The 21555-nt window shown below is 48.9% G+C and overlaps 2 pseudogenes; one reads left to right on the forward strand and one right to left on the reverse strand.

The window, feature by feature from the left end:
* Nucleotides 1-4443: 4443 nt before the first annotated feature.
* On the forward strand, nucleotides 4444-4966 carry LOC118639931 (annotated as a pseudogene).
* Nucleotides 4967-10153: 5187 nt separating this feature from the next.
* Nucleotides 10154-10656, reverse strand: LOC118619933 (annotated as a pseudogene).
* Between the last annotated feature and the right edge of the window lie 10899 nt (nucleotides 10657-21555).

A 21555-nucleotide genomic window follows, 5' to 3' on the forward strand; every position in this document is an offset into this window, starting at 1 on the left:
ATCGATGTGAGAGAGAAACATCCATCGGCTGCCTCCTGCACATCCCCCGCTGGGGAATCAAACCCACAACCCAGGCATGTGCCCTCATCAGGAATTGAATCAGCAACCTTTCGGTGTCCGGGAGATGCCCAACCAACTGAGCTACTCCGGGCAGATCCCTCTGCCCATTTTTATTTTATTTATTTATTCATTTATTTATATATTTATTTATTAATTTTTTGGTATGTGCTCCTAGAGGGAACCGAACCCGGGACTCTGGTCCGCAGGCCAACGCTCCAACCACTGAGCCAAACCGGCCAGGGCAGCCTCTGCCCATTTTTTTTTTTTTTTAAATTATTTATTTATTTATTTATTTTATCCTCACCTGAGGACATTTTTCGATATTTTGTTCAGATAGAGTGGGAGGGAGGGAGAGAGAGAGAGAGAAACATCGATATGAAAGGGACATTATCGAGTGGTTGCCACCTGCACAACCTAACCAGGGTCGGGGACAAACTGCAACCGAGGTACGTGCCCTTAGCGGGAACCGAACCCGGGTCTCTCCAGACCGCAGGCCAACGCTCCAACTGCTGAGCCAAACCGGCCAGGGCCCTCTGCCCATTTTTAATTGGATTGTTTATTCAGTGTCAAGTTGTATGAATTCTTTATATATTTTGGATATTAACCTCTTTGTCGGAGCTGTTGTTTACAAATACCTTCTCCCAATCGGTTGTTTGCCTTTTTGTTTTATTGTGGTTTCTTTTGCTGTGCATAAGCTTTTTAGTTTGATACAGTCTCCCTTCATTTATTTTTGCCTTTACTTCCCTTGCCTTTGGGATCAAATTCATAAAATCCTAACACCAAGGTTCATAAGTTTAGTATCTATGTTTTCTTCTAGGCAAGTTATTGTTTCCGAGCGGAACACTTTAATAAGAGGGTATCGAACATGATTTGCTTTTGAGCCGGAGTCAGCCACACGCAGATTCATGAAAGAGGCTGGAGAAAGAAGAATATCCTAGGGCCCAGCCAGTGTGGCTCAGTGGCTGAGCATCGACCCATGCACCAAGAGGTCACTGGTTCGATTACAGGTCAGGGCACATGCCCTGGTTGTGGTCAGATCCCCAGTGGGGGGCATGCAGGAGGCGGCCAATCGATGTTCTCCCTCATCGATGTTTCTATCTCTCTCTCCCTCTCCCTTCCTCTCTCTAAAAATCAATAAAGAAAAAAAATTTTTTTTTTTTAAAAGAAGAGTATCCTGGGGCCCAATCTGACGTCCCCCACCGAGGCACAGAGCCTTGTGCAGCCGGAATCCAGGCAGACGCAGCTGGAGCCCCTCCCCCCAGGTGCCTCCTGCTGAGACACTCAGGGCTGCGATCACCTATCACCGGCAAGGAGAGGGGCCTCCTCCCCCACGCAGCCCTAGGAGGGCAAGAATTCTGCTGGGCAGCCCAGGCAGGGACATGGGTTCAGAGGGAAGAAAATCAACATGCCTTTGAATTCCATCTGGAAAGCAACCACTGTCAGCCCTCTGTAGGGCCTGTGGGATGGGACAGTTTTCTTTCCATTCAAAGAGCTGTTTTTCCCTGGCTGGTTTGGCTCAGTAGTTAGAGCATCGGCCCACGGACCAAAGAGTCATGGGTATGAACCTCAGTTGCGTTCGTCCCCGCCCTGGTTGGGTTGTGCGGGAGGCAACCAGTTAATGTGGCTCTATCACGTCGATGTTTCTCTCTCCTCCTCTCTCTCCCTCCCTCTCCCTCTACCTGAAGATAAATAGAAAAATATTCCGGGGTGAGGATTAAAAAACAAACAAACAGCCCTGGCCGGTTTGGCTCAGCAGTTAGAGCATCGGCCTGCAGTCCAGGGAGACCCAGGTTCGGTTTCCGCTAAGGGCACGTACCTCGGTTGCAGTTTGTCCCCGGCCCTGGTTGGGTCATGTGGGTGGCAACCACTCGACGTGTCCCTTTCACATCGATGTTTCTCTCTCTCTCTCTCCCTCCTACTCTATCTGAACAAAATATCGAAAAATGTCCTCAGGTGAGGATAAAAAAAAGAATAAAATTATATTATGATAAGGATGGGAAGGTAGAAGAAAAAACAATAGCATCACGTTGCACAGTTTGGCTCAGCAATTAAAGCATCAGCCTGGGACTGAAGGGTCATGGGTTCGAATCCTGGTCAAGTGCCCTTGTTTATTGCAGTTAATCAGTTCCAGACTCTACTGCGATAAATGAATTTCCATGAAGTAGGATTCTTTATTTATATACAGTTGTCCCTCATCACTTCGTGCTTCAACTTTCGCGGTTTCAATCTATTGCGGTTTTCTCAAATATAGTATAGTGTATAGAGCATAGTATAGTATAGTATTGTATTTGAAAAAACATGATAGAGTGAAGCCGCAAAAGTCGAAGCATGAAGTGGCAAGGGACGACTGTACTTGGGTTGCAGGTTCTATCTTCATTCGGGAGGCAACCAATCAGTGTGTCTCTCACATTTATGTTTCTCTCTCTCTCCCTCCCTCCCTCCCGTCCGTCTAATCTATCTAAAAATCAATGGAAAAATATCCTTGGGTGAGGATTAACATCAAACACACAAACAGAAAAACAACAGCATCATTATTACTCGTAGTTGGAAGTCAACAGATACTCTTTAGATACATAAAGGATTAAGCAAGTTATGCAAAATTATAAAGGTAACCACAAGTACACAGCTACAAAATTTCCAAAATATCAGGAGAAATGCACCCGAATTAAGCAAATATTTTATAAACCTACAAAAATAGAAAGTATTAGTCCAGCTGGTGTGGCTCAGTAGATTGAGCATTGTCCCACGGACTGAGAGGTCCCCGTTGGATTCTCGGTCAGGGCACAGGCCTGAGTTTCCAGCTAGATGCCCAGTCGGGGGCGTCGAGGAGGCAGCCGATCAAAGTTTCTCTGACATCAATACTTCTATATCTCGCCCTGGCCAGTTTGGCTCAGTGGTTGAGCGTCGGCCTGCGGACCAGAGTCCCGGGTTCGGTTCCTGCTAGGGGCACGTACCACACACACAAAAAATGTATGCAATGTTTCTATCTCTCTCTCCCTCTAAAAAAAAATCAATAAAAACATATTTTTTAAAAATAATAAAAGCATGGTGAGATACAACATTAAAAAAATAGTATTAAATAAGATGACTTCATTGAGACTAAGATAGTCACAGCGATATATGCAAACAGGTTAACGCATCTGTAAAGGGAAATGCCTGTCAGATGGTTCACATTCAACTCTAAGCTGGAGGCCAAAGACACTGCCCAGGCAAGAAGACTCCGAAGCATGAAGATAACAGGATGGTACCAGAGGTAACAGGCAAAAGCCAACAGAAACCAGGGGTCAGGTTCAAGGCATCAGATGAAGCCAAGAGGAGCACTTTATTTTATTTTTATTTTATTTTTTAATTCTCACCCGAGGACATTTTTCCATTTTTCATTCAGATAGAGCAGGAGGGAGAGAGAGGAAGTGAGAGAGGGAGAAACATCGATGTGAAAGGGACACATCGACTGGTTGCCACCCACATGACCAACCAGGACCGGGGACAAACTGCAACCGAAGTACATGCCCTTAGCGGGAACCGAACCCGGGTAAGAGGAGCACTTTGAAATGGCAGTGAATGCAAGTCACAAGGAAGAGAGCGCGTACCTCTGTGTACCAAACAGCGTGCGTTCATGCATCTTTACGCACTGAATATGCATAACCAATGGACACAGACAATGATCTGGGGAAAGAAGGAGGGGGAGGGAGCGGCGAGGGGGGTGTTAATGGGAGAAAAAAGGAGGGACATCTGTGAAACTTTCAACAATAAAGATAAAAATATATATGTTTATGCATTGAGGAATAGAATGAAGACATAAAATGGGGTCACTCTAGTCAGCTGCTAAATTTCTAAAATTAAGTAGGTTTGAGACATGAGGAAATTATTCTATTCTTATTCTAACTAGCCTGGGAACTTTAAACTTTGGAACTTTCTAATCCTGCATCAATGCTTAGATATACACACATCAAACCTTCAGAAAACCTCAATCCTCCCCCCCACAAAGGACTCACATATCCAGACCACCTGACATTCATCATCCAGACCACCCACTGTGACAGAACTCATGGCGCCCACCTTCCAGACCACCTGGCATCCATCACCCAGATGTGGTACATCTGACTGATTCATCCTAGACTAATTCTAGGGCTAAGAGTGCAGGAGTGATAGTTCTCAAAAATGTGTTTTTTACTGTACGGACTCTTAACTTTCCTTCTTCTAAACACTTCTGGGTTTTGTCTGTATTCATAGTTTGCAAACTCTAAGACGCTTGAATAAATCTTTATCAACCCTGGCCGAGTAGCTCAGTTGGTTAAAGTATCATCCCAATAAGCCTAGGTGGCAGGATAAATTCCTTGGTTAGCGCACATGCAAGAATCAACCAACGGCCTGCAGGACAACATGCCCAAGGTCTATTGTGACTACTGCGATACATACCTCACCCATGATTCTCCACCTGTGAGAAAGACACACTGCAGTGGTAGGAAACACAAAGAGAACGTGCAAGACTACTATCAGAAATGGATGGAAGAGCAGGCTCAGAGCCTGACTGACAAAACCACCGCAGCTTTGCAGCGAGGAGCGATCCCTCCTACTCCATTCTCTGCTCCTCCTCCTGCAGGGGCAATGATCCCCCCTCCCCCCAGTCTTCCGGGTCCTCCTCGCCCTGGTATGATGCCAGCACCCCATATGGGGGCCCTCCCATGATGCCAATGATGGGTCCTCCTCCTGGGATGCCAGTGGGACCGGCTCCTGGAATGAGGCCACCTATGGGAGGGCACATGCCAATGATGCCTGGGCCCCCAATGAAGGGACCTCCTGCCTGTCCCATGATGGTGCCCACTTGGCCAGGAATGACTCGACCAGACAGGTAAGGAGAGACGGGAACCTCTTTCTATCAATTTTATTTTATTTGTTCTACTTCACCAGGAGATCGTGGTGCTGTGACTCTGGGTGTTTTCTAACAGTATGACAAGGAAGACTCACTCCTTCTTCCTATTTGAGAGAATAGTTTGGGAGGGGAGTTGTGGGACAAAACAAAAAAGCAACCAATGAATGGATACATAAGTGGAATAACAAATCAATGTTTCTCTCTCCCCCCCTTCCTCTTTCTCTTTTTTTTTTAATCCTCACTCAAGGATATTTTTCTATTTATCAACTGGTTGCCACCCACACAACCCCGACCAGGGCTGGGGACAAACTATAACCGACCTACATGCCCTTGACTGGAACTGAACCCAAGACTCATTGGTCTGAGGATCGATGCTCTAACTGCTGAAAAAACCGGTCAGGGGCTTCCTCTTTCTCTTAAATCAATCAATAAGTCTGGCCAGTGTGGTCAGTGGTTGAGCATCGACCCATGCACCAAGAGGTCACTGGTTTGATTCCTGGTCAGGGCACATGCCCAGGTTGTGGGCCCGATCCCCAGTGGGGGGCATGCAGGAGGCAGCCAATCATTCTCTCTCATTGATGTTTCTATCTCTCAATCTCCCTTCCTCTTTCTCTAAAATCAATAAAGAAAAAAGTAAATAAAATATTATCTTTTTTTTTTTTTTATCCTCACCCGACATTTCTGCATAGAGAGAGAGAGAAATATTGATGTGAGAGAGACACATCGACTGGTTGCCACCCACACAACCCCAACCGGGGCCAGGGACAAACTGCAACCGAGGTACAAGGCCCTAGCAGGAACCGAACCCGGGCCTCTCTGGTCCATGGGCCGACACTCTAACTGCTGAGCCAAACCAGCCAGGGCAATAAATTATCTTTAAAAAATCAATTAAAAAAATTAAAATCTTTTATTATTTATTTCTAGCAAAGCCTCCAGACTCTTTTTGAGTTAGTTCGACAATATTAAATAACACAGTATCTGCAGTCTTTTTTAAAAAATTGACTTTTAGAGAGAGAAACATCGATGGGATTGGGCCGACAGCCTGAGTATGTGCCCTGACCAGGAATCAAATGGTGACCGCTCGGGGCAGGGGTTGATGCTCAACCACCGACCACACTGGCCGGGCACTATCTGCATTCTTAAAATGAAAGAAATACAAGGAGAAAGAGTGCAAGCACAACTGTAGTAGAAAACCGTAACTCATCTCTTACAGACATGTGTACAAAAAATCAAGTTAGATTATAGAATACATAATAACATAATTATTGAGATTTAATTAATGTGTATATATATATATATATATATATATATATAAAAAATTTTTTTTATCCTCACCCGAGGACATTTTTCGATATTTTGTTCAGATAGAGTGGGAGGGAGGGAGAGATAGAGAGAGAGAGCGAGAGAGAGAGAAAGAGAGAAACATAGACATGAAAGGGACACATCAAGTGGTTGCCACCCACACGACCCAACCAGGGCCAGGGACAAACTGCAGCCGAGGTATGTGCCCTTGGTGGGAACTGAACCCAGGTCTCTCTGGACCGCAGGCCGACGCTCTAACTGCTGAGCCAAACCGGCCAGGGCTAATTAATGCATATTAAACTCTCTACTTTTATTATTTTTTTAAGAAAGCATGAATCACATATTTATTTATTTTTTTACGTGCCCCTAGTGGGAACCGAACCCGGGACTCTCTGGTTTGCAGGCCGACACTCCAACCACTGAGCCAAACTGGCCAGGGCAAACTCTTTACTTTTAAAACAGATTACTCCTTTGTTTCAGATGGACATCTGAACATTCACAAAGCTTGACCACCTATTAAATTATTTTAAAAAAGAACAATATATTACTTACATTAATAAAGATGAATAAAAAATTAATGAACAAAATATCTATCTCAAAATAGAGGTAAACAACAGAAAACAATAGAAACAGATAGAAATAATAAAGATAAAAGTGTAAAATGATGATTTAGAAAAAACAGTACAACTAATCTAAATAAAATAAACCCAGTAGAAATACATTTGTAAAAATTGAAAATAGCTGCCCAGTTGGTGTGGCTCAGTGGTTGAGCGTTGACCCATGCACTAAGAGGTTGCCAATTCGATTCCGGGTCAAGGCACATGCCCAGGTTGTGGGTCTGATCCCCAGTGGGGTGCATGCTGGAGGCAGCCAATCAATGTTCTCTCTCATCTATGATTCTATGTCTCTATCTCCTTCTCCCTTCCTCTCCATAAAATCAGTAAAAAAAAAAATTAGCTTATAAAAAAAAATTGCAAATAGCTAAAACTGTAGTTGATCTAGTCAGGAAAAGAAAGAATTAAAATACACATGCATTATGACCTGGCCAGTTTGCTCAGTGGTTAGAGCGTCGGCTGGGGACCAAAGGGTTTGATTGACTAGGTTTGCTTCCTAGTCAAGGCCAAGTACCTAGGTTGCAGATTTGATCCTGGCCCTGGTAGGGGTCATGTGGGAGGCATGTGTCTCTCTCACATTGATGTTTTTTTTCCTCTCCCTTTCTCCCCCCCTTCCTTCCACTCTATCTAAAAATCAATGGAAAAATATCCATGGGTGAGGATTAACAAAAAAATAAATTAATAAAATAAACAAATTAAATCAAATACACATACACTAAAAAAAATTATAACAAAGGGTAGATTTCTCATTGCATACTTTAGATATAGTGATTTATAAGATATTTGGTCTTAATCCATAGTTCCTAGCTCACAGCTCCCAAACTCCTTCAAATTCCTAGGTGTTGGGAGTGATGAAGATTTCTTTTGTTACTTTAATGAGGTGGCTTCTGGACCCCACCCAAGGGTGGAGGCTGGTTGCCAGGTGAACCAACCAAGTGATTAAATTTGTAACTTTCCACACCCACCCCAGGACCTCTAGGGAATAGAGAGAGGCTGAGATTGAGTTCAATTGCGAATGGCCAATGAATGTATAATGAAGCCTCCACAAAGTCCCCCCAAAGGACAGCTGCTTGGCCCTCTACGGGAGCACTCCCACCCTGGAGAAGCACGATGCCTCCAGGTGCCACCGTGCAGGCCCCAAGCTCCATGACAGAACCTCCTTCGTTCTGGACCTTGCCTTATGTATCTCTTCACCTGGCTGTTGATTCATATAATTCAACGTCCTTTGGAATAAATCAATAACCCAGTGAATAAATGGGTTTTCTTGAGTTCTGAGGCATTTTAGTAAGTTCAGTGAACCCGAGGAGAAGGTTTCACAGCCAGTCAGTGAGAAGCACAGGTAAAACCTGGGCTTGCTACCGGCTCCGAAGTGGAGGGCAGCCTTGTGGGATGAACCCTTTACCTGTGGGATCTGATTGTATCTCCTGGCAGACTGGTCAGAAGTCAGCTGAACTGTCCCACGCCCTGCTTGATGTTTGCTTGTGGGTGTCGGGGACGCCCGCCTCTCCGAATTGGAGCCAGAAACCCTTTTCAACACACTCTGGTGCCTTCAGAGCTGACCTAGACGGGGAGAGAGGGCATAAGGAGACAAGTGAATAAGGTTCCATTTCATGCTCCTTGTTCTGGCAAAGCCCCTGCTCCCAAGGGGCTGAGTGACCACCCACACAGGCCCTGCCACCCTCCAGGAGAGTCTGTTTTCCTAAAGCTTTAGTCATCAGTCCGCTTCTGGGCCAGCACGGGTGGGGCTCTGGAGAGGCCAGATAAAGGTTCCTGGCTTCCCAGCCCCCACACCTCACAAGGGACCAGGGGCCTTGGCCAGGGGTCGCCCCCTCCGCATCTCCTACTAGTCAGGTGAGGGTGGGTGACAGTAGATGATTCAGGCCAACTTCAGCCCTTTACCTCGCCTTGAAGGACCCCAAGCAAGCCTGGGGTTCTGGATGGGGAGAGGGTTCTGGATGGGGAGGGTGGGGAGGGACCCCTGCCCAAGCACTGCCCTCTGGGATAAACTTTCAGAAGCTTCCTGGCTGAGAACTACAAGGAGCCCCAGGCGGGAGAGGTAGTGCCCCAGGGAAGGCTTCCTCTAGGCGGCGTGCACAAAGAGGCGGGGTCGTTGGGGGAGAAGGGACTTGTAACTCCCGTGACCCCAGGAGGCCCCCTGACCTCGGAGGCCCGGCACTGAGGCTCTGCAGAGCAGGGTGGGACAGGGACCACGTGCCACACCACACAAGACACGATCACTGCACAGGGGATGCTGGACGGCGGGCGACCTCAGCGAACAATTTGGCCAAGTGGACGTCGCGGAGTCGCTTACCGCTGACGCTGCCCAGCCTCCCCGCTCCTCCGTCACTGCGTGCTCCGGGCCGGAGACGCCCACTGCCGCCCCCTGCGGGCCAGTCGGTTCTCTGCTCCGAGCGCAGCTGGGGCTGGAAGACTAGCCCCGAGGAGCTCGGAAGCCACCGGCCGGGCCCTGCCAGCGCGAGGATTGGCCGGCCCGGATCAGGTGACCGCGCCCTAGGCCAACCAGAGAGGGAGGCGGAGTCTCACTCCGCGCGTACCCGCGCCTGCGGCAGGCTGGAGGCGGGCGCTGGGAGGCCAAGTGCAATCTCCCGGGACCCCCCGCCCCCGCCTCCTGCGCCCCCGGTGTCCTGGAGCTGCTGCTTCCGCCGCCCTTCCTCACCCAGCGGCCTGGGCAGCGATGTTTTCAAACCCCGAAGTCGCTTTTGCGGGGATAGATTCTTGCCAGGCTCCGAGGCCCCTCAGCCTCCTCTCTAGCCACCCTGGCCTTGTGCGCAGCTCCCTCCTGCACCAGCTTTTACCCGGCCTGTGCCCTCTGCATTGCCTGCCTTCCCCCTCTAGCTTGCTCCGACTGACCTTTCCAAACCCAGGTGGACTTGGGTCTGGAAAGAGTTGCTCTGGGGGTTTCTTCAGACCCTGTGCACATTCCTTTTCCCGACACCGACCACTCTATTGAACAAAAAATGAAAAAATGTCCTCTGGTGAGGATTTTAAAAAAAGGTTTTTATTGATTTCAGAGGGAGAGGGAGACAGAAACAAGACCTCCTGCACGCCCCCACTGGGGACTGAGCCTGCAACCCAGGCATGCACCCTGGCCAGGCTATATGCATTTTTAAAGCTGGAAAGAAAGGCTCTAATATGTTAATGGGATTCTGGGTGTTTTTTTTTTTTTTTTTTTATTAACCATCTTTTATTAGGTGTTAATTACAATATGAAAGGATTTAGAGGTGCTGGGCAAAGGTCATGGTCAGGAATGTGGAGTCTGTGTGAGGTCCACACTGGGCCCTCTTCAGTGGTACTTGCGTCTTTGTTCATGTTTTAATTCCCTATAAGAACTGTAGTAGTGCCCAGTTGGTGTTGCTCAGTGGTTGAGCATCGACCCATGCACCAAGAGGTTGCTGGTTTGATTCAGTCAGGGCACATGCCTGGGTTGCAGACTCAGTCCCCAGTGGGGGGCATGCAGGAGGTGGCCAAAGGATGCTCTCTCTCATCAGTGTTTCTGTCTCTTTCTCCCTCTCCCTTCCTCTCTCTCTAAAAAAATCAATAAAAATATATTAAAAAAAAAAAAAAAAAAGAATAGCAGTAGTTGAAAAGCACATAAGCCTCCAGCACGATAGAAACCCCAGCAACGCTCCCTTTCCTCACATTGATATACTTGTAGTACCTGTAGTAACCTCTTTGAACCCCTCCAGCAATGCCTTTGGGGGTGAAATCCCACATCAGTATTCAGCTTGGCAGCTCCCCTATTTTGACGTCCATGAGTCTCTTCTTCAATGGTACGACTGACACCATCTTGGGGTGTCCGCTCTGATTTTCTTTTAATTGCTCACCTGCACAGGGCCAGCTGCTTTACTTCCCACTCACCGGAAGGTTCTGAAGCGTTTGGAGCCCTCTGTCAGTTACTGATGTGCCCAGCACCAGTGCCTGGTGCACTGGACGTGTTTGCTGACCGAGTAAGCGCATGATCATAGATATATAACTGCCCTCTTAGAACACTCATTTGAGTACAGAATAATTCTACCCAAAGCGGTTTTGATAATATGCAGAAATATAGAACTACAGAAGGGAGGTGATGGGTAGCTAAAGGGTTAGTGGCAGGAGAGGTCAGGATGGGACAGACTTTTGTATCCATCTACATGGGCTGAAGCTGTGACCCAAGAAGCCCAGGTACGACAGGAGCTCAGCAGGGTGCATTGGAAGGGAAGGGTGGACAGGTGGTCCAGCCACATTTGAGGGTCTTGCTGCGGATCTGGATTAGACCTCAGAACAGTAGACACTCTGGGGCAGGAGAGAGCTGGGATCCAGGTGCACCTTCAGAAAGACTGGCTGGGGAGGCCCATTGCAGTGACCCCTGAGGGTGCCCAGTGGTCCAGCTGAGAGGTGGTAGTTCTGGGAGGATGGGAAGGAAGGCAGGAGATTTCTGAAAGTGAAAGTTGACCAGGAGCCGACCTTCCCATGAGCAAACTCCAGGCCCGGAGGGCTTCGCGTGTGGTTCTCACATGCACTTAAGGAACAGAGAGTTGCGCTTAAACAAGGCAGACAAAGAGGGAACTGCCCAGCTCATTCAGTGAGGTCACCCAACCTGGACACCGAAACTTGACATGGGAAATGTGAACAAGTACAAGGCAATCCCATTTATGAAAACAGATGCAAAAAGCCTACACAAGTAACACTGAATCCTGCAAAGGCTAATGCACAGAATGGGTTCTGTACTGGGAAACAGCAATACCTACCACGTAACAGGAAAAAGGAAAGACCACATCCTCTCTGTGGTTGCAGACAGATAAAACTCAAGATCTATTCGCAAGAAAAACTTAAGCACACTGGGAATGGAAGGGACTTCCTCGCTCTAATAAAGGGCAGCTACAGAACCCCCAGACAGGCATCACTTTCAGTGGTGGAACCCCGGAAGCTTTCCCTGTGACAGTGGAAACACAACAAAGATGCCCTTTGTCACCGCTTCCAGGGTGGTGCAAATTGTACCTGAGGACCTGGCCAGGGCAGTAAGGCAAGGAAAAAGAGCATAAAGATTCCAAAGGGCCCTGGCCGATTTGGCTCAGCAGTTAGAGTGCAGGCCTGCGGTCCAGAGAGACCCGGGTTCGGTTCCCGCTAAGGGCATGTACCTCGGTTGCAGTTTGTCCCTGGCCCTGGTTAGGTCGTGCGGGTGGCAACCAATCTATATGTCCCTTTCACATCGACGTTTCTCTCTCTCTCTCTCTCTCTCTCTCTCTCCCACTCTATCTGAACAAAAAATAGAAAAAAATGTCCTCAGGTGAGGATAAAAAAAAAGATTCCAAAGGAAGGAACAAAATTCATTATTTAGAGATGATAGAAAATCTAAGAATCAATAAACAAGTTACAAAAGGAGAAATATCTGTAACAAAAATAAAATAAATCAATTAGTAATTTTAAAAAAAACCAAGTTACTAGAATGAGTTTTGCAAGGTTGATGGATATAAACAAAAACCAATGTGCAAAAATACCCAGCTACATTAAAAAAATTCTAGCTATAACAATTAGAAAATGAAGAACAATGATTTACAATAACATCAAACATAGGCCTCTTTTTTTCTTTTTCTTTTTCTTTTTCTTTATTGATGTCAGAGAAAGAGAAAGGGAGAGAGAGACAGAAATACCATTGAGAGAGAACATCAGTTGGCTGCCTCCTACATGCCCCCTACTGGGGATTTGGCCCACAACCTGGGCATGTGGCCTGGCCAGGAATTGAACCGGCGACCTCTTGGTGCATGGGTTGACGCTCAACCACTGAACCACACCGGCCAGGCCAACATAGGCCTCTTAATAAAACATATACAAGCCCTGGCTGGGTGGCTCAGTTGGTTGGATGTCATCATGAACACAAAAAAAGTTGCGGGTTCAATTTCTGGTTAGGGTGCATACGTGAGGTAACTGAGGATATTTTCTTTCTCACATTGATGTTTCTTTCTTCCTGTCTTTCCCTCCCTTCCTCCCTCCCTCTCTCCCTCCTTCCTTTCTCTTTCCTTCTCTCTCCCTCTCAAATTAATACATATACCCTCAGGTGAGGATTAATTAAAAAACAAAACAAGCCTGGCTGGTGTGGCTCAGTGGTTGAGCGTCAACCCATGCACCAAGAGGTTGCCAGTTGGATGCCCAGTCAGAGCACATGCCCAGGTTGTGGGCCAAATCCCCAGTGGGGGGCATGCAGGAGGCGGCCAATCAATGTTCTTACTCTTCGATGTTTCTGTCTCTCTCCTTTCCCTCTCTCTAAAATCAATAAAGAAAAAAAACAAAAAAAGCCCTGGTGGGTTTGGCTCAGCAGTTTAGAGTGTAGGCCCTAGGATTGAAGTGTCTCGGGTTCAATTCCTGGTCAGGGGCATGTGCCTGGGTTGCAGGTTTGATCTCCAGCCCCCGTCAGGGTCATGTGGGAGGCAACCAATCAGTGTGTGTCTCTCACATCAATGTTTCTCTCTCTTTCTCCCTCCCTCCCTTCCACTCTATCTTAAGAAATAAATTAGTGCCCTGGCAAGTTAGGCTCAGCGGTTAGAGCATCGGCCTGCGGTCCACAGAGACCTGGGTTCAGTTACCGCTAAGGGCACATACCTTGGCTGCAGTTTGTCCTCGGCCCTGGTTGGGTCGTGTGGGTGGCGGCCACTCCATGTATCACTTTCACATTGATGTTTCTCTCTCTCTCTTCCTCTCTCTTCCTCCTGCTCTATCTGAATAAAAAATGGAAAAATGTCCTTGGGTGAGGATAAAAATAATAATAATAAAAATATAAAAATAAGGTGTCATCAAACATTCAAAAAAAAAAAAAAAAATTAGCCCTGGCCAGTTTGGCTCAGTGATTGGAGCATTAGCCTGCGGACCAAAGAGTCACAGGTTTGATTCCGGTCAAGGGCACATACCTCAGTTGTGATTTGTCCCTGGCCCTGGTCGGGATCATTACAGAAGGCAACCAATGGATGTGTCTCTCTCACATCAATGTCTCTCTCTCTCTCTCTTTCTCTCTCTCCCTCCCTCCCTCCTTCCCACTCTGTCTGAAGATAAATGGAAAAATATCCTCGGGTGAAGATTTAAAAATACACTAATTAATTAATTTCAAAAAACCATGTATAAGAGCTCTTTGGAGACAAAACTATTGTCAGATAAAGAAGCATCAGTAAGTGCGAGATATACCATGTGCATGGATTGGAAGACTTAAAAGGAGGTCCCCTGTCCCATGTGACACCTAATTCAGTGTAATCCAGTTAAAGCTGGACTGTATCAGGGAACTCTGCACTGGGCTACCTGTAGGGGGAAGGGGGTCACGGTCAGGACTAGGCACAGCCTCTGCAGTGCAGCACTGTTTCTGGGGACGGGGCATCATTTTCAGGTGAACTGGTCGATTGCTGCTGGGGGCAAAATTAGATCACTGCATATCAAGATCTATGAACATGCTCCTATGCTTTTACCTTTAATTGCACTCTGAAATATCATCTGAAAGAAAAAACATCATGTATTCCTTGCCAACATTATTTACAACACTGAAAACTAGGAGAGAAAAAACCCCATATCCAGCAATGGGGGTTGAATTCTCTGCCACTTATCTGCTTGAAATGGAGAGAGTGGGTCCCAACAGCCCCTTGAAGCCTTTCTGGAGTAAGAAGGAAGGCTCGATCCTCTTCCCTTGCCCGTGCCTCTAGGAGAGAACTCTCCTGAGGCTGACGCAGCCAGCTGGGCTCTGGACACCACCCCATTCTGCTCTTCTCGGCTGTGACCCCAGCACTGACCCCAGCTTCCTGCCGCCTGCACCCGGTGCTGCTGTACCAGCCACTCTGGCTTAGCAAACACCCACCCGCACCCCATGCTGAGTGGGCCCAGCAGGTCCAGCTGTCACTGCCAGCAACGCCCCTGTGCCCGCTGCCAGGGCTCCCGGAGGAGGCGGGAGCACATCTCCACGTACCTGCTGGGCCCGGGCTAGGCCTGCGCCAGTGCAGCTGCCTGCCTGCCTGCTCATCGTCACTCAGGTCTGTTTGGATCAGGTACCATTTCCAGCATTTCCTGTGCTCTGGCTGGCTCTGGGTGAAGAAGTCCCTGTCCCCTGGCACTTGTGAGCTCCTAGGGAGTTAGCGACCAGACCGATGACTGTCCCCATGAGGACGGTCTCCACAGCCAGATGACCCCACCCACAAAAGCAGGTAGAAGGAGCCTCTCCTCTTTGGTCTGCTGTCTCCCCCATCCTGGGTCCTGGGTCCCTGGGTACTATAAGTTATAGATAAAAGCCTTGTAAGAAATAGCAGAAATGGGCCACGTTGAGACTTTCTGGGATTATTTTTACAGATATAAAATAAGTCCCTTTCAACCCAGGGGGCACATGCCCAAGGTCACAGGGATATTTAGCAGTAGAGATAAGAATTCAGGTTTCTGACTGTGGCTATTGCTGGCCCCTCCCACTTTGTTCCGTACCTTTGTACAGACCACTCTGCATAGGACACAAGGATGTGCCAGGTCAATGTGGCAAACTAAGGTGCTTTAACATACACAACCTCATGCCATTCTCATAACCACCTCGAGAGCCAGGCCATTTTCCCCATGGAGGCTCAGAGAGATTAGGTCACTTGTCCAGGGTCACACAGCTAGTAAGGAGCAAGGACCAAATCTGTTCTTCCTATTGGGTTTCCAGCTCGGATAGCATTTAAGATGCAGCAACAGAAGCAAAAATGTGAGAGCCGGAGGGGCAGGTGCTGCAGAAGTCCAGCTCCAGTTCGGGGTGCTCACAGTGCCCCCTGCAGTAGGGAGGCAGAGTCTGGCCCCAAGAGCCGGTCCAAAGCCATGGACCAGACCTGGGAGCACAAGCACAGGCTGCCTGGCTTCCCTCTCGCTCGCTCGTGGGTCAGTCTCCTTTTGTTCACGCTCTGTCCCTGCTAACTCTGTGTCTACCACCGAAAGTAACTGCCTCATGGCAGCTCCAGGAAGTCACCTCCATCCCGCGTGTCCCTCCCCTCGACCTTGAGACAGTTCCACTCTAGAGAAAGCACAGACTTGTACAGTTTTTTTTTTTTTTTTTTTTTTTTTTTTTTATCCTCACCCGAGGACATTTTTTCTTTTTTGTACAGATAGAGTGGGAGGGAGAGAGAGGAAGGGAGAGAGAGAGAAACATCGACGTGAAGGGACACATCGAGTGGCTGCCACCCGCACGACCAACCAGGGCCGGGGACAAACTGCAACCGAAGTACGTGCCCTTAGCGGGAACCGAACCCGGGTCTCTCCGGACCGCAGGCCGACGCTCTAACCGCTGAGCCAAACTGGCCAGGGCAGACTTGTACAGTTTTTAAACTGATCCAGATTCCAGCCTCATTTAATCTGTCTGTGAGGTGGGCCTAGAAACCTGCCCTCAGGACAGGGTCACAGGCATGATCCAGGTCGTGATAAGAGTTCCTGGATTGCCCAGCTGGTGTGGCTCAGTCTTTGAGTGCTGACCCATGCACCAGGAGATCGCCTGTTCGATTCCCGGTCAGGGCACATGCCCGGGTTGTGGGCCAAATTCCCAGTGCAGGAGGCAGCCAATTGATGTTCTCTCCATCGATGTTTCTATCTCTCTCTCTCCCCCTTCATCTCTCTCTAAAATCAATAAAAATTTAAAAATTAAAAAAAAAAAAGAGAGTTCCGAGATGGGTTTGGGTTGTTTGGGGGATCAGAACCTTGTTAATCCACCCAGCAGCTTGGTCTCAGGCAGGGACCCAGCCAGCTTCCGCCAACCCCAGCATATGCAATGTGTCGACTGCAGGCTGGAGTTACAGGAGGAAGTGGTGGTGACAATCATTGAGTTCGTTCTCCCTTCCGGGCAAGGCCTGGAGGAGTGGCTGCCGGCCACCAAGTGCAGCCGAAGCACTGCTGTGGGTGGGTGTGGGCGACTCCTCGGGGGACCCAACGAGCACCCACGGAGCCCTGGGCAGGAGGCCGGGCCAACGCACAGCACCCGACTGCAGTACGTTACAGCAAAGGCACCCACCACCTAACTACACGCTGTGGTGTGGGGGAGGGAGAGGAGGTGGGGGTGGGGCTCTTCTTAGTCCATTCTGGTCTGTATCTAGAAGGAAGTGCCACAGTCAGGGTGCTTATGAAAACAGGTATTTATTCCTCAGTTCTGGAAGATTGAGATCAGGGACAATCTTCACCTTAACAGCCTGTCTCTAGTCTTTTTACATCTAGAATAACATACCTGATAAACGTGCCTTTGCAAAAAAAAAAAAGCAATTGCCTTCCCGACCCCATCCCCCAACCCCGTTCAAAGCACAACCCCTGCTCCAGAGCGTTGACCACAAATCCCCTCATTGTTATGTTAACTGTCGACTGTTAACTATCCGGTACCCCCTGTGTAGAAGTCTGTGTCTATCATTTCACTTTTTATCGAATCCCAGAGATGCCCACTTTGCCTACTCGATCACCAATGGATTTCATGTAACCCACTTCTGCCTCCTCTTTCGATTGTAATGTAGACAATAAAGTGCAAAACTGCCATTTTTCCGGAGCATTTTCTCAATCTGTTGAGGTTTTGCTTGCCAGCAATTATCATCAGTTTGGCTAAAATGAACTCATAAAAATTCTCTACAGGTTGGAATGTTTCTTACCTTGACGTTAGGATTCCCCAGGCGAACTTTGGGTGGGAAAATCTTCAGACCTTAGCGGGCTCTTTGCAGTGGTGATATTTTTAAATGACAAGGGCTACTACGGGGAATTAGGAGCTTACACCACTGGATGGGCTGAAAACAATGGCCAGAGACCCAGGAACGGGGATGCAGGGGCCGCCCCTGGGGTGGCTGGGGACAGGAGTGTGCAGCGCCCTGGTGACCCAGGGACCCAATACAATGGGACCGTTGCTGCAAACTGCCTCCTGGCACCCAGAAGACAGAGAGGCTGAGACGGGGTAGAACTAACCAAGGGGCACCACCACTGAGCACTAGAATTTCAGGTTGTGATCGATACAGTGCAGACACCTTGTTGACCTAAGAGATGCTCAAACTTGCAGAGGATTTTTATGGCTTTGAGCCAAATTGACAGCAGGCCAGGGAGCAAAGTCTCAAATGCTCCTGAAAATGAGTTTTGCAGTTTCTTTTATACTTTTAGAATTAAGGTGGGACAGAATGTGGGAGAAAGCAAGGTGGGGGTTGGATCACAGGGTAGTTACCAAGGTTCTGTGCTCTCTGGAGGCTGTTATGCCTGGAGGGGCCTGAGAAACAGGGTCGCTCTGCCTGGCAAAGCTGTGTCCTAGATGCACAGAAACAGTGGGCGGGAGGCTTGAGGCAAAGACAAAACTTTTACTAGAAAGTTATGCGCCTGGGGCTGGATTACCCGCCAAGACAGGCCCAGTTAGGAGTGTGTAATCAGACCACCCTGTGGGGTTGTTTGGTCACAGAACTCAGATTTATTACAGAGCTCCCTCCCTTTTTGTAAGAAAAGTTTTTTTCTTTATTGATTTTAAAGAGAGGGAGGGAGGGAGAGGGAGAGAGAGAGAGAAACACCAATGAGACAGAACATCGACTGGCTGCCTCCTGCATGTCCTGCACTGGGGATCGGGCCCACAACCTGGGCCTGGGCCCTGACCGGGAATCAAACCGGCGACCTCTTGGTGCATGGGACAGTGCTCAACCACTGAGCCACACGGCTGGACCAGAGCCCCCTTTTCATCCATAGCCTGCAAACACCAAAGCCTACTTGACTTCAGCCTTCCAAAACTGGGCATCTGACTGAAGCAACCCAATTTCACTGGTAACTGAAGCCCAGTTACCAAGGAGCCCGGGAGTTTTCGGCTTGCTGGTCTCCCTGTTCCTGGGAGCAGCTCAGGGAGGGAGTCCAGCCCAGCTCTCTCCCAGCAGGAGGCGGGAGGAGTGCGAGGGGGTGGGGGCTTCAGAGACCCGACTCCCTGGTCCTGGCAGCGGGGGAAGAAGGGAAGACAGCAGCATTGGAGGGTGGGTGAGAGGGCCTGGGGTTCAGCTCTGCACATGCAGCTGTATTCGCAGGGCGATGGGAGCTTTTCTGTAGATCATTGATCCGTGGAGAGAAAAATCAATACAAGCCCAGGGACTGAAAAAATAACTTGGGCTGGAATTTTTCTAGGGGGAAAAAAGCTCCAACCCATCTCACCTGCTGGCCCTATTAACAACACCGGCTGCTAAGTGGGACGAGAGTGAGTGCACACGCCTCGTGGTGAGAGAGGCAGGAGCTGGGTGTCGCAGGGTAGGGAAGACATGGGGGATGGGAAAGGAAAAATGACACACTCGGACAGGAAAGCTGAGGAGGAGTTGGAGGCAAGATGCACAAAGGAGGAAAGAGGGCAGAGCTGGGTGCAGAGAAGGGAGGACATGGACCACACGCTGCACAGGGAGTCAGTGATGGGAGGTGCCTGCGGCGGCTCCTGTAAGTAAGCGCGCTACTGGGTGAATGTGACAGCGCGCTCCTGGAAGCAGCCTCCGACTCCAGTGCCCCGAATCGTGCCGGAGCAATCCGCTTCCAGTGACCCAGATGTGGGCTGCCGTCTCCTCCTGGCTCTGTGGCCTCTTATTGCATGCACTTGCCCAGAGTTCTACAGGAAGTTGTCCAGTTCTTTATTCTCTGCCTTGCCTAAGGTAACCGTAATTAACTAGAGAGTGTATCTTCCCATTCTTTTCTTCATGCTCACATAACACACATACACACAGAGGAACAGAGGGGGCGAGGATGGGGAGGGCAGGGAAGGGGGAGGTTTTCGTACTTACCTACGAGCACATTCAAAGCCTAAGGCCTGGGTTACAGAAATATCCAGTCCAGGGTGGCAGCTGTCAAGAGGGAGGGCTTGTCAGGCTGGAATGCTAGGAGGTAGCATGTGAGGGGAAGAGGAAGGACCCAGCATCCAGAGGTGAGGCAGGGAGGGACAGGCACGGGAGGGTCACGGTGGAAAACCAGGTGTGCCTGCAGGAGAGGCACTGCAGTCGGGCTGATGGCAGCTTTGAGTCAGAGACCAGGGCCAGGGAGCTGACTTGGGATGGCCCAGGGACAGAGCTGAGTGACAATGGCGATCAGCCAGGAGGAGCACAGAAGAGACACATTGGGTCCAACCTGCCTGAACAGCTCACCTGGGTACACGTGGTCAAACTCAAACTCTGTGACCCTCCCAAGTGAAAGAACTGAACCCCACCCCCTCCCCCAGGAGAGGTTCCCTGAAGGGTGACACCAGTGGCCCGTTCATTGTTGTGCTCTGGAGACCGGAGACCGAGCAGGGGGCAGCCCGAGGGACACCCACTCTTTGGTGAGCTGAATTTGTTGCTGTTTGTCTCTGAGTAGTTTACTGGGGGGACAAACCTATGGGCCCAGTACGACAATGAAGAAATAAGTGCCCAGGGCTAGGGGAACATGGTGGCTGAGTCCAGGGACATTCCAGAGATGGAGAAGGCCTTGGGTGTGCTGACGGGAATATCCAGGTGATGAAAAGTTAAAGAACTTACTCTTGAACTATGAGAGAAGGAAGCAGGAAGTAGGTAGAATGGTGGAAAACAGTGAACCACTTCACTTCCATCAGTTTTCAAAACATTTTTATTTATTGATATAAGAAAGAGGAACATCGATTTGTTCCACTTACCGATGCAGTCATTGGTTGACCCGTTCATGCCCTGACTGGAGATGGGACCCGCCACCTTGGCATAGCGGGACAACGCCCTAACCAACGGAGCTACCCAGCCAGGGTCTGCTAGCTTCACCTGATTGTGAAATAGATGCTTATCTGGGCGCCCATCACCTGCTACCCGCTGGGTGAGTACACCGGTAGGGCATTCACTTGGACGGGAGCCGGTCACTTTCCGGGCGCACGTTCTTTGCTGCGTTAGCTGTGCCGGCAGGGTTTCCCTGTCGGGTTTGCTTTGCCAGGGCTGGGTGGGAGATCAGGAGCTTTCTGAGCAGGTCAGAGTGAGATGATCTTTCCAGAGCTCAGAGCATTTTTTTTCTGAATACGCTTCTGAGAAATAGGTAGACATACTTACCACCTTCCCGTAGTCTGGGGCAAGCAATATTCTCTACTTTCTTCACGTTATAAACTAATTTCAAGATGGATGCTTTTACACCGTTTGAAACAAAATTTTCTAGAGTTGTGTCTAATTTCCAGACATTTGTCAATTTGCTTACAAATGCCTATCTCTCGGAAAACCTTCGGGGCCGGCGAGCTGAGCCCTGTTCACAGTTGTTTAGCCTAGTGGAGCAGCATTTCCTGTCCTCCCATCCCCCATCAAAGTCAACAGCCATTTACTTAACATTCAGTTAAATTCCAGCCCTGAGCTCAGAAGCTTAAAGAGCTGCAAAAAGGTAGAGAGGAAACACCCCTGCTTTCCAGCAGCTTCCAACTCAGGAATTACCTCGCAGTAATTAAAATAAGACACCTGACTGAGGAGTGAGGGAACCGCGCCCAGGGGAGGGGCTGCTTCTACTGGGGGATCTGAGTAGAAAGGCTGGTGGAGATAGGAAGGCTTCCCTACTGAGGAGCAGGAGCCAAGGTCGGAGGATGAAGGGGCATGTGAGGCTGATGTCAGGATGGGAGGAGAGAACAGTAACAGACGACATTTACTTAGCACCTATCCGGTGCCAGGGGCTTTGTACACACTGTTTCACTCAAACTTCACAACAATCCTACAACAAATAGTCCTACTGTACAGATAAAGAAACTGGCCCCTGCCCTGGCCAGTCTTGCTCAGTGGTTAGAGCATT

This window comes from Molossus molossus, unplaced genomic scaffold (assembly GCF_014108415.1).
Source record: "Molossus molossus isolate mMolMol1 unplaced genomic scaffold, mMolMol1.p scaffold_m16_p_1, whole genome shotgun sequence".
NCBI classification, from domain to species: Eukaryota; Metazoa; Chordata; class Mammalia; order Chiroptera; family Molossidae; genus Molossus; species Molossus molossus.